Here is an 11,843-nt window from a genome sequence, read left to right as displayed (position 1 = left end):
AGCGCACAAATGTGGCACGTTTGGGATGCACAGGTGATACATACAGTACAGACCAAAAGTTTGGACACACCTTCTCACTCAGAGTTTTCTTTATTTTCATGACTATGAAAATTGTAGATTCACACCGAAGGCATCAAAACTGTAAATTAACACATGTAGAATTATATACATGACAAAAAAGTGTGAAACAACTGAAAATATGTAATATTGTAGGTTCTTCAAAGTAGCCACCTTTTGATAGGATTATTTGATAGGAACACTTTAATTTGCTGATCCGTCTGTGTTACTTTTTTGATGGACGTATAATCTTCATAAGCCGTCATTAAAATCTCCGACTCTGTCTCATTAAGGTATAGCGCTCTCTTTTTTTCTCTATGCGTTTTCATGGTGACTCCAGAAATCGGCGATCCATTGAGAATGTCTTTATGTACTTGCCGTGCATGTGCATTAACCCAGGGTTACCAAGTCGAGCGTAATTACGCTAACTCATATCCGGCGTTTTGGAACCGACATACCCAGAGTAAGCAAGTTCAGGCAGATTTCAGCCAGAGTTCAGAGTTAAAGTCATGGTAGTTTAAACATGCTTTCTGGAATACCCCCATGGACTACAGACATGACGGAGGTCATGTAAACATTCTGATTGTTTAATGACCGTTTCATTTTTTGTGTCAACGCAACACAACGGAGATGCAACACAACAGAGACGCACCGCAGACGGACCAGTGGAAACCAGCCTTAAGTCATTACCAGTGTAAATGGAGAGATGATGGAGGAGTGATTCTGGGCTTGATTAGAGCTGAAAAGTAAACATAAGAACATCATCTGACTTGAAACAATGGGCAGTTGAGATGTTGGGGCTCAGCTCATTATTTGCCTCCAAGGCACAGAAAAGAAGTCAAGCTTCACAAGGATTGTAATCACAGACTCTTATGTTGGGGAGAGAACTCTGCCCACACACTGATGAATCCCTCGATGTGAATCCTAAGGCTTTCCTGCTGTGCTGCTACAAGAGCTTATGGAGTATCTTTATTTGAAAAGTATTCTGCAGTTCTAAAGACATGTCCGCTCTTGAAGTTCTGCAAACTGAGTTTGTGCATCTGTGAAACGGATTTGCAAGTGTAAGATTGTTTTGTGCTTTTGCAATACCGATTTGTCCTTGAAGAAAAAAAGATTTACAGCTGCAAAAATGTTCTGCACACTTGCAGAGATGTTTTCTGTCATCAAAATTATTTTCGGAAAACAGCACACACACACCTGCACGAGTGTTTTCTGTACAAGAGCGCGCACAGATCTACACACACAAATTCATGTTACAATCTCAGACTTTAGAAACAACAATCAACTCAGCTGATTGACCAACCAGCAAAAAAAATCATCTGTCTGTCCTGCCACTGAGAAATAACTGACTGTTATATTTAGTCCTGTCAATGTGACAAAAAGGACCATTGTTTTAGAACGAAAGCTTTACAAAATCAAAATTTTTTAAACTTTTAAGTCCAAGACAGATGTTTATTTGGTAGTGTTCTTAACTCAAAGGAATGTGTTGGGTCTATTTACTTTTAAAGTTTTTAGTTTGTCCCTTCCCTTTTTGTATTTGTGACAATAACATTTTTTAAGAGTTTTAAAACAAAGTTTAAAAAAAATGATAGAAGTTATAATCACATACCACTAAGCATAAACAAGCATGTATAATAAATGTGTTTTTATTCATTGGCTTTAATTACTTCATCACAATATCAGCTCTGCGCACCAGACTGAAAAACATGAAATATTATAGTCATGTTAAACATTTGTCTTTGATTTTATTATTATTATTATTATTATTATTATTATTATTATTATTATTATTATTATTATTATTATTATTATTATTATTATTATTATTATTATTATTATTATTATTATTATTATTATATACTCAAATCTAGCAGGGGGTATTCCAGAAAGCAAGTTATGCTAGCTCCCACGGTAAGTTTGAGGCTAAAGAAGTGTACAACCACCGCTTTTGGTTCCAAGAACAGAAGTATGTTTCAGGGTATGCTTAGTTCCCCTGGCAACTCATGCTCTGAACATAACCTGGTCCGGAGCAGTGTCTCCATGGTGACTCCGGAAATCAGCGATCCATTGAGAATGTCTTTATGTACCTGCTGTGCACGTGCATTAACCCAGGGTTACCAAGTCGAGCGTAATTACGCTAACTCATATCTGGGATTTTGGAACCCACATACCCAGAGTAAGCAAGTTCAGGCGGATTTCAGTCAGAGTTCAGAGTTAAAGTCAGGGTAGTTTAAACATGCTTTCTGGAATACCCCCCAGGTTGTCTGGTTTGTTCTGAGGTTGAACATGCATGTAAATACCATGGTCATCCTCCAAAAAACAAAAAAAGATTGGTGGTCCCGCCAGAAAACGTGGAAATAGTGTAAAGTCTAAAGCTACCATTAACTTTGAATTGGCTACAAGATCAGCCCAACGTTCACTATTGAGATTAAACTCATTCAAATCTTCCTAAAATGTTTTCTATGAGTTCTACTGTATTAGCTCACACAATTATTTACTTGTGGAAAGTCATGCTGTTGTTTTTCCAGCTCTATTTGTGCAATTGGAGCTCAGCAGTGAACAGGCATCTCAACATGTCCAATATGGCATCCAACTAAAAACAGCCAGCTGATTGGTCCAGATTCTATCCAATCAAATCGCAATATTTATCTGACATGCTGTCTGCTACTGAGGCCCAGAAGCCGACCTGGCTCTTTTACCCTTGATTTTGCCTCTTTGGCTGAAGAAAAATTCATTTTTAATCATTTTAAAAACAGAGCGGACAATTAGAAAATAGAGCAAATTACTGGACATATATACCTTATATATCTGATATCTTGCAGCACTAGATAATGCAATTTGTCCCCCTTTTTTAATGTTACTTTTGTTTAGTGGACAAACACACCACCTCCTCACAAGGCATCATCTGTATGTGCGCGTTCACAGATGCCACAAGTGTATGAGGAGGATGTCGTTCATGTTAAAAAGAAATGCAGGAGACAATCATGTCGCTTGAAAACTATAAACGCCACTCAGAAGTTCATTGGACAGTTGTGATCAAAAACAGCCAACGTTAGTACTGTAATGTCCGGCTGGACGCAATGAAAAGTCGGAGACGGCTGTTTCCAAATTTGTACAGTAGCTTAAATAGTTGCTGTCGACCGCAACCATACCAAACACAGCACAAAATGGAAGACTTGCCCTGACGCTGTCTCCTCATTGGATTTCTTTGTGTACACAGTCTCACGACACTCCTTTATATTTACTTGGTCCTCCGCCCCCACCTATATTCTCGTTCATCTAACTGACTGGAGCACCAATGACAACACAGAACACAACAGAATCACTTAACGCTAACTGAGGATAGCAACACAGAACAGATTAACAATGGTCGCTACTGTCAGGTGTCGAGGCCGCCCTCGCACACCTGCCTCAGGTTCCCGCACCTGTTCTACATCTAATTAGTCTGCCTTTTTAAGTCCTTCACTCCCTCCGGCCATTGTCAGTTCGTCTGTTTTCGTCTATGGAAAAGACCACTGATCCCTGCTGGTTAAAGCCAAGCCAAGCCAAGCAGCTCAAATCCAAGCAAAGCAAAGCCAAGCCAAGCCAAGCAGCTCAAGTCCAAGCAAAGCAAAGCAAAGCCAAGCCAAGCCAAGCAGCTCAAGTCCAAGCAAAGCAAAGCCAAGCCAAGCAGCTCAAGTCCAAGCAAAGCAAAGCCAAGCCAAGCCAAGCAGCTCAAGTCCAAGCCGAGCCAAGCCGCTCAAAACCAAGCAAAGCCAAGTCAAGCTAAGCAGCACAACACCAAGCCTAGCCACTCCAAGCCAAGCAAATCAAGACCTTCCTCAGCCTTCCCAAGCCAAGTCAGACTCCAAAACCAAGCTGTCAAGCTTCGTATTCCGGATCTTCTGCCAGTTTCCTCTCTTGAAGATTCCATCGTCTTTTCAATAAACTGTTTCCAGTCTGCATTTGGGTCCAGCTTATTCAAAACCTGACAGCTACAGTATGAACTAGACCACGTGATTATCGCTATGAAGCATAAAATTAAAAATATTATTAAAAAAATATTTCTTCATAACTGCAGTGATTTCTTTGATGACAAATCATCAGTTAACCAAAAAGATACTAAGAGACCAACAAAAATGAGCTTCTCTAAGGTCAAATACACACGCCTATACAACCTTAGTCAATGATGCAGTTTGTTTGTGGCGGGGTCATATATATACAAAAAGAGGGACAACTGTGATCAGAGGCTGCCCTGCAAATTAAAGTAAGAGGCTGATTCAAACATTAGGTAATCAGTTACACAATCCCTTCTGTATAACCATGCACAATCTCTTCCCACTGAGCACAGAAATAATGCATTACGTCAGCCAGGGCATTATCAGGTATTCGCCGCCTGCTTTCACACATACCAAAATATTAGACTTCACGGTGATAGCGCCCGGACACAGGGGGTGACGCTAATGCTGTCACTGGAGTCATGGCGCATCCCAATCACACACTCTGTCTTTTTTTTCTTTTGAAGTAGGACATGAATCAGGGAGGGGAACCCCCACACACACACACACTCTGGACTGAAATGAATTATCAATATTAGTCTGTGAAATGAGGTTGCTTTTTAAAGCACAAACTCCCATAGAATACGCACAAATGACTTAAAGAATTCATTATTTTGTGTTAATTTAAGTACAAAGTTGTGTCCAAGCTTCAAAATGTCTCTCGTTCTCAGTCTATCACCCAATGAGAATAACAGTGTGGGTCAAGTCTGTGTCTTCAAACATTTTTCCAGAACAGTATCTGCTGTACCACACACAGAGAAAAATCCTTGGAGGTGTAAAATTTTGTAAAAGAAAACCAAAAAATGAAAGATTTGGCAATCAAAAAGTGCTATGGAAAACACATATGTCAGATTCATTTAGGACACTAAAATAAGCAGTCAAATGCACTTATGCTCAGATTCCAGAAACTCTTTGTTTCACAGGACAAACAGAAATGGAAATAACATACCTCTGTCGCCGGGGGAATTTTTTCATTACAAAGAAAAGGAAATACAAGTGAAACTTGTATTGGCCATCTTTCACCAATCTGAATCACAACAAGAAAATAAACATCGGTACTTGCATATATGTACTTGTACTGTATTTTTCAGACTTCAGGGCTCACCAGATTACAGGACGCATCATCTATAAGTGGTCTGTTTTTGAACTCATGTCATTTACTGTATAAGGTGCACCAAACTATGAGGCAGATTTGTATTGTATTTATATTGGACACATTTGGTTCACTTAACTGTTCAGTCTGAATACACCCAAGCGGACCCTCCTCCCAGACCAGGAACTGCTCTCGGACCTATCTTTCGAGACGGTCTCTGTTCTTTCTATTTAGACTGAGCTGCAATTCGCCCCGAGTTTCCTCAGCCTGAATACGCTCCGTGCTAGGACCAGATCAACTGAACCAAAACGGCCACTGTAGGCGGTCGTCAGATGATGTTACCACAGTAGCAGAGCAACAACAAGGCACAGCACTTCATTGTAATGTGGTTGCGCAGAGATGAGCAGATGATTAGATAAGTTAGTGTTGAGAATATACAGTATTGTTACTTAATGCAGAGGAGAAGGCTGGAACCCAGACCCCTGCAAAGAAATGGTGGATAGAGAAGCAGCACCCAGAGTAGAGTAGGGGGGCCTCCTCCTATTCACCTGGCCGGGTGGGTGGGCGGTCCCTCTCGCTCGGGCTGCGTTTTCCCCGTTTGTGCTCCGGGTCCGGGGGTCTCCTGCCCCCTCTCTCCTGGTCTGGCTGGTCGGAATAGGGAGGATCTGGTTCCTGGTGGTGTGGATCAGGGAATCAATGTCTCGCTCTTAGCATATAGCTTGATGTCATCCATATAGAGGAGGTGACTGATGTTGGCCCCATTTCTGAGTCGGTATCCATAGCCTGTCTTGTTGATTATTTGGCTGAGGCGGTTCAGACCTATGCAGAACAGCAGTGGGGACAGAGCATCACCTTGGTATATCCCACATTTGATGGACACTTGTGTAAGTGGCTTGCCATTGGCTTCAAGGGTGGTTTTCCACAGCTTCATTAGGTTTCCTATGAAGGCTCTTAGAGTCCTGTTGATGTTGTACAGCTCCAAGCATTCAGGGATCCACGTGTGCGGCATTGAGTCATAGGCTTTCTTGTAATCAATCCAGGCTGTGCACAGGTTGGTGTGTCGTGACCTGCAGTCTTAAGCGACTGTTCTGTCAACCAGGAGTTGGTGTTTGGCTCCTCTGGAGTCTCTACCAATGCCCTTCTGTGTGTTCCTCATGTATTGATCCATGTGCCTATTAATCTTTGTTGCAATGATGCCTGAAATAAGCTTCAATGTTGTGGAGAGACAGGTTATTGGCCGGTAGTTTGATAGGACTGCACCCTTTGAGGGATCCTTCTAGATCAGGATCGTTCACCCTTCCATTAGCCATTCGGGGTGAGTCACATCTCTTAGCAGCTGGTTCATTTGTGCTGCCAGGTGCTCATGGAGTGCAGTGAGTTTCTTTAGCCAGTAGGCATGTATCATGTCAGGGCCCGGTGCTGTCAAGTTCTTCATACCTGTGACTCTTTCTTGGATGTCTGCCACTGTGATGGTTACTGGATTCTGTTTAGGGAGATTGCTATGCTATGTTCTTTTCTCAGAGAGACCAGTCACTGGGCATTGCTGTTATATGCTGTTTCTTTCTCCCATATACTTTTCGAGGACTGTTCAGTTTCTTGCCTTGGTGGGTCTGATCGGCTCAGCGTACACTTTCGCAAGTTGAGTTGCGAAGAGCCTGTTTATCCGTCTGGCTTCATTATCTCTTGTGTACCTCTTTAGGCAGCTGCTCAAGGCTAGGAGCCTTTGTTTGGCAGTTTCCAGTGCTTCAGATATGGGCATCTGGCTGTCTCTTAGGTACTTGCTTTCTCATTGTACCTCTTTGAGCCTCTGTCAGTTTACTCACATCCCTCCGAGTTGCCTTGATTTTGGCCTCTAACCGTTGCTTCCATGGTTGGTATTGTTTTCTCCAATGGTTGCTCTTATATCCAAGCATCTCAATAATCACTGTTTCTGAGGTGTAAACCAGTTCATTGGTTTCTGTGTTTGTTGTGGTAGGAATTGCCCTCAATGCTTCATTCCCAGCTTCCACGAGACTTTCAGGCAGTACATCCCTTAACCGTTGTAGCTGGTGTCGGGGTTGCCTAGTGTTCATTCTAGACATGATCTTGTCTTTCAGGTCAGTTGCTGCCTCGCTCAGCATATCTGTAGTTGTTGGGGCTGTGTACCCAAGCTCAGGGTGGGAGTGTGGTATAACCTCCTCTCTGACCTGCTGTTCTGGCTCTCCTGTGGTATTGCAATTGTATTGTACCGCTTCAATCTCAAATTGTGATAGGAGTTGCTGTTTGTGGACATTGGGCTACCAGTTGTTTGGCAGTTATCCTTGATTGTTGATTTCAAAGCATCCATTAAAACCACTTTCTCTGCATGTAACCCCTCTGGGTGGGATTGCTTGAGTAGTATCATTCTAACAGAACCTTGTCCATTTCTAGTCCAGTAGCCCACCCATCGGTGTAATCTGGTCCCCCGGCACCCGCCGCAGACCTTGTTTGGCCGGGCGGTGTCTGGCAAAAATGACATGTGGTTCATTGTCTCTCATGTAGATAGATAGATAGATAGATAGATAGATAGATAGATAGATAGATAGATAGATAGATAGATAGATAGATAGATAGATAGATAGATAGATAGATAGATAGATAGATAGATAGATAGATAGATAGATAGATAGATAGATAGAATAATAAATATGAATTGGATTTATCTGTGCTTTACAAGTCACTCAAAGCGCTTACATTGTGTCCATTATTCATTCACTCCTCATTCATGCTTGGTGATGGTAACTACTGTTGTAGCCACAGCTGCCCTGGGGCAGATTGACAGAGGCGTGGCTGCCAGTTCGTGCCTATGGCCCCTCTGACCATCACTGGGACATTCATACACATTTGCACACTGGAGGCAAGGAGGGTTAAGTGTCTTGCCCACAAAGACACAACGACAGTTGGCTGGGGGGAGCAGGGATTGAACCGCCGACCCTTTGATCATTGGACGACGCGCTCAACCGCCTGAGCCACTGCCGCCCGCTATACAAGGCATCAAAACTATGAATCAAAACTATGAATTAACAAATGTGGAGTTATATTCATAACAAAAAAATGTGAAACAACTGAAAATATGTCATATTCTAGATTCTTCAAAGTATCCACCTTTTGCTTTAATTACTGCTTTGCAGATTCTTGGCATTCTCTTGATGAGCTTCAAGAGGTAGTCACCTGAAATGGTCTTCCAACAGTCTTGAAGGGGTTCCCAGAGATGTTTAGCACTTGTTGGCTCTTTTGCCTTAACTCTGCGGCCCAGCTCACCCCAAACTTGATTGGGTTCAGGTCCGGTGACTATGGAGGTCAGGTCATCTGACGCAGCACACCATCACTCTCCTTCTTAGTCAGATAGCCCTTACACAGCCTGGAGGTGTGTTTGGGGTCATTGTCCTCTTGAAAAAAAAATGATGGTCTAACTAAACGCAAACCGGATGGAATAGCATGCCGCTGCAAGATGCTGTGGTGACCATGCCGGTTCAGTATGCCTTCAATTTTGAATAAATCCCCAACAGTGTCACCAGGATAACACCCCCACACCATCACACCTCCTCGTCCATGCTCCACGGTGGGAACCAGGCATGTAGAGTCCATCCGTTCACCTTTTCTGCGTCGCACAAAGACATGGTGGTTGGAACCAAAAATCTCAAATTTGGACTCATCAGACCAAAGCACAGATTTCCACTGGTCTAATGTCCATTCCTTGTGTTCTTTAGCCCAAACATGGCTCTACTGCTTGTTGCCTTTCTTTAGCAGTGGTTTCCTAGCAGATATTCTACCATGAAGGCCTGATTCACACAGTCTCATTATAACAGTTGTTGTAGAGATGTGGCTGCTGCTAGAACTCTGTGTGACATTGACCTGGGGCCTCATTTATAAACGTTGCGTACGCACAAAAGAAGCCGTACGCCACTCTCTACGCAATAATTAATATTTATAAAAAGAAAAGTTTACGGGAAAATGTGCGGTCCTTCACGCAAGCTCTGACCCAGGAGTACGCACAAAAACGGGTGAAATGAGAAATGGCGACACCGTCGGCAGATGGGAGAAACATGTGAAAGTGACAATGACAATATTGCCTCTCATAAATAACATGAAGACTTCACAAAGCAAGTCCTACAGTTAACAGCATACACGAACACCCGTTTGATCGATCAGCAGTGAAACAAACAAAAAAAATTCAACGAAAATTACAACAGAAATTCAAATGATCACATATTTGCAAAAAGAAAAGTGAAATATGTTCTGCAATATTGGCATGTTGTGCAATTTATCCTCATAAATAATATGGTTAACAGAACGAAATAATGTACAAAACTGATATTCTCGTCAATGTGTCACCCGGTGCATCTGGTGCGTCGATGTCCCCCTCTGCCTCAGTCACCACTCCACTTAATAGGGATTCCCCAATAATTGCCGCCAGTCTCTCATCAAGAGGGGTCAGCTCCGGTGTCCCCTTTCCCTCACCCGTGGCAGACACACTTTGGCGATGGAGCGCTAGACGTTTTTTTTGCCTCGACTTTGATGTACGACTATTTCTTTTTTATTTCGGCCACGGTCCGAGGTTGTGAGGCTACAGCATTCATGGCGTCTGCCACCGTTTGCCACTCAAGTGCTTTTTTGGCATTAGTAATGCCCACACTGTGCCCTGCAAACAAAATTTTTCTCCTCTTTTCCACCTCGCCGACGATAACTTCTACTTCACATTGAGTGAAGTTACGTTTTTTTGATTTCCTCTCTGTGTTTGCCATGATTTTGCAATTAATGAATATTAACTTGTGGGCGTTTCACTAACTATTTATGGTCAACTATGGGCGTGTCATGAAGCCGCAAAAGCTGCGCTACATTTAGAATGGATTGTGATTTATTAAGGGAAAAATCCATAGAATGCCCGTGCGCACGGTTTTGTAAATCCTAATATTTCTGTGCGTATGCACGTCCTATGTTTCATTCGTACGCCACTTGTGACGCAAATCCTACGCAAAGTTTTATAAATGAGGCCCCTGTTCTCTAATTTGAGCCGCTGTTAACCTGCGATTTCTGAGGCTGGTGACTCAGATGAACTAATCCTCCGCAGCAGAGGTGACTCTTGGCCTTCCTTTCCTGGGGCAGTCCTCATGTTAGCCAGTTACTTTGTAGCACTTGATTGTTTTTTTTGACTGCACTTGGGGACACTTTCAAAGTTTTCCCAATTTTTCAGACTGACTGACCGTCATTTCTTAAAGTAATGATGGTCACTCGTTTTTCTGTACTTAGCTGCTTTTTTCTTGCCATAATACAAATTCTAAGTCTATTCAGTAGGGCTATCATCTGTCTATCCACCAGACTTCTGCACAACACAACTGATGATCCCAACCCTATTTATAAGGCAAGAAATCACACTTATTACTGTAAACCTGACAGGGCACACCTGTGAAGTGAAAAACATTTCACATGACTGCCTCTTGAAGCTCAGCAAGAGAATGCCAAGAGTGTTCAAAGCAGTAATCAAAACAAAAGGTGGCTACTATGAAGAACCTACAATATGACATGTTTTCAGTTGTTTCACACTTTTTTTGTTGTGTATATAATTCCACATGTGTAAATTCATAGTTTTGATGCCTTCAGTGTGAATCTACAATTTTCATATTCATGAAAATAAAGAAAACTCTTTGAATGAGAAGGTATGTCCAAACTTTTGGTCTGTACTGTATATAGCACAAGATTTAATGAAAAAATAATAAAAACGAGAACGAAAAGGGGTTTATACAAAAATACACCTCGGCTATCAGAAGATACATAACCGATTGTTGTAATAGTAAAACGTGTCTAATCCAAAAAGCTCTGATCTGTTTTCTCTGTTAAAAAAAAAGAAAGGATGTCACAGCCTCTCCAATGACTTTAAGAAAGTCTAGCTACTGCAAAAAGACACCATTAGCATAAACTGCAGTCAAGACCTTTTAATTAAATGAAAGGTGTGAAAAGCTGCTGTTTTTCCAAAAACCTCAATGTAACAAGTCATGCTTTCTTCATGCTTGCTTTTCTCTTTGTTTTTTTGGGGTATCACAGCAGTTGGTCTCAAAGCATGATCCTCTTTTGTTCAGTTCTCTGTGGGGCCTCATAGTAATTGTACCCCACACCAAAGCCTAAAACTGGGATTCAACTTCATTTAGCCTTTCTATTGTATCACTTAGTTTAAATTGCTCTAAGCCAAGGTTTTTGCTTAAAATAGCCACCCAATAGCTTTATTAGTTCTATCTAGCTACACTGACCATTCCTCTGAATCAAAGTTTATGTCACATGTTGTAATTTATTCCTCATCTGATGACATCTTTCCACATGTGTTTCTCTCTTCTAAAATACTGCAGGGTTTATTGTTTACTAAATCTGATTCTCCTGCTTTCTCCTTGTTCTGCTCAAACATGATGTCTCTCTGAACCACAAAATATGATATGCAGGAAATCTGTGCCTCTCTGGGGTGAAGAGCATCTGGGCGTGTTGTGAACATACAGATGTGCATGCACATGCGTCAGTGCATGCAACAAACCTGCGGGTTGGGCTGTAAATATCTGTGATGGTGTCATAGTTAATCTTTACCGTCTAAACACAGTTTAGTCCACTGCTCACATAAAGTTGTGTGTTTATTACAACAGATCATGTAAATC

This window comes from Oryzias latipes, chromosome 21, assembly GCF_053564925.1.
Source record: "Oryzias latipes strain Hd-rR chromosome 21, Olatipes_Hd-rR_3.1".
Taxonomy (NCBI): Eukaryota; Metazoa; Chordata; class Actinopteri; order Beloniformes; family Adrianichthyidae; genus Oryzias; species Oryzias latipes.
Note: the sequence above shows the minus strand (reverse complement) of the source record.